Raw genomic sequence first — 2,500 nt, 5'->3', positions numbered from 1 at the left:
CACACATGCCCATGAGCAACCCAATCCCATCCTCATCGGTCTAAGGAACAAGGGGCCTTGACAAACCATGAGCAGATTTCTAAGCAAGTCAAACGATGAAGGGAGCAAAGTGTAGTTCCTACTTAGTACATAGTAAATTGAATATATGAGTTCCAATCCGATCAACTCGTGTTCTTTCGAGTTCATCTAAGCCACTTATGAATACCTAAAAGCCTTATCTGCCTGCCTATCACCAGGCGACAGGGACAAACACCCAAATATGATATATTTTCATTTCAAGTCCATTCGTCTATGTTAACAACGACCCACACAAATTTTCAATGGCATTCCTACTTGATTTGAGCGACATTCCAACAAGTAGGGAACCATCGCTTCAAGGCATGACCAAGGATAGGACACAAACATTTACGCCTCAAACATGACATTTTGTTTTTTTTTTTTTATTTATTTCAAAGCTTTTCATTTATAATAAAAAGCATCCCTACAAAATTTTGTGTCAATCCGAATTAATTCGAGCGAGTTATGGACGATTTCGCACAATTATGCATCCTTGGGCAAATCAATGTCTGTTCCTGTCACCAAGCTCTTTGTATAATATGTATATATAGGGGAACCATGGGACTGCTGCCCATTGGCGCCCCAAGGGTGTCCAACGCCCAAGGCTCTCGAGGCTGGCACGCTCAAGGCATGGCCAAGACGCCCGCTCTTGACGAAAATGGGGCCAAAACGCCCCCCATTGGCGCCCCACTCCCGTGTCCCCTCGCCCCCAAGTCGTGTGTGTCCAAAAATTATGCATCATCAGGGAAATCAATGTCTGTTCCTGTCACCAAGCTCTTTGTGCAATATGTATATATAGGGGGTACCATGGGGTCTCATTCTCATAGGTGCCCGGCATGGTTGATGGGCAAATAAGAATCGTGAGGCTGTATCGAGCACACACGAGGCATGCCAAGCCAAGCCCCACGACCCATGAAAGAGGCCATCCCCCCCAACACGTTGCCTTGATTTCTCGAACGGTGACCTGAAAATTAGCCCCATCTCCTTGAGTCTCCTCGACGTTGTGCCCATACACTAGCCCGTTGCCTTGATTTTCCTCGACATAGGGCGCAGAAACTAGCCCCGTTGGCTTCACCTGTGCCTCGACGCCGTGCGCATACTAAGAAATATACATCCTCAGGGAAAGCAATGGGTGTTGCTGTCACCAAGCTCCTTGTGCAATATGTATATATAGGGGGGGAGCCGTGGGTGAGCATGGGAAGGGATGAAGGTGCCAGACTGCCTTTGAGCGCGAGCTTGGGTGACTGTTGCTTGATTCCTAGTCGGTGGCATAATACCCCTCCGAGTGGGGGCCTTGGCGTGGTGTGGGGATGCCTCGTTAGGTCTCTGCGACACCGATCCAGGGTTGTGGTCTAGCTTTGGAAGTTTGGGATGGTGCTGTTTGTGTGGCAATTCGATGACGATGTGCTTGCTGATCTATGTTTGACGTGCTACTGGTGCTAGCCAGCATTTGATTTGTGCTGATGATTGGGAAAAGATAGGCGTTAAAGTGGCATGTGTTGCTTTTTGTGATACTACTATGGTACGCTAGTCTATCCTTGTTAGATGTGCGGTTGGTGCCTAAGCGTAGCTAGCATTGGTTTAGCACCGATGACGCTGAGGAAGCAAGCATTATCAGGAAGCATTGTTAGACATTCAGTATCATCATGGCGTGTTGAAATTATCTTGGAAGCATAAAAGATGCCGGCCATACCTGGCTGGCGTTTTTGTGTGGGCGGGGTAGCTTCGTACACTGCATCAACATAAGACTTGTCTTCTCTGAGGTACGATTGGTGCCCATGCCCGGCTAGCGCTGGTCGTATAGGATCAGAGATAGGCATTAAGAGGCCCCTTCTTGCTATCCCCGGCCCGAGCACATACAATATTGCCCATGCCTAGCTAGCAATGATGTGCTTAGGTCAACAGCATTGCCTGTCCGTTTTTGCGCATCGTTTGGTGCATTCTGGGGGTTGTTTTAGCTTATGGTTGCTTGCATGGCCTTGTGCCAAGTCGGTGGCTGTTAGTTGGATTATCTTCGGGGATGTCTACCCTAAAGGTGCATGAGTGGTGTTTGGTTTGTAACGGGTGGTTGGATGTCTGCTTGAGCAGCAACTTCCATGCGTTCTTACCTCTTCAGTTGTGTTACAAGGTTAATTTGCCTTGAACATGGTGGGTTGCTGTGTTGCATACCTAATTGATGGCATTGTGCTGTTTGAACAAAGTTTCCTTTCGTTAGGCGTCGCTTGCGGTGCCAACGAACCTTGAAGCTGTCTTTGTGGTCCATGTTTTCAATGCGGATGCATTGATGGCATGGCCTATGAAGTGTTGCTTGGTCTCTTGGATATGGAACCTGGTGTGGGCACATGGTCAGACATGATCATGTATTTTGCCCTACATGAGCGTTTCGCTTCTCTAGACGACTGTCTTTCTTGCATTGACTTGTTGGTGCAGGGTAGGCTAAGTC

This window comes from Lactuca saligna, unplaced genomic scaffold (assembly GCF_052625555.1).
Source record: "Lactuca saligna cultivar CGN05327 unplaced genomic scaffold, ASM5262555v1 scaffold_414, whole genome shotgun sequence".
Taxonomy (NCBI): Eukaryota; Viridiplantae; Streptophyta; class Magnoliopsida; order Asterales; family Asteraceae; genus Lactuca; species Lactuca saligna.
This window is presented reverse-complemented; position numbering follows the sequence as displayed.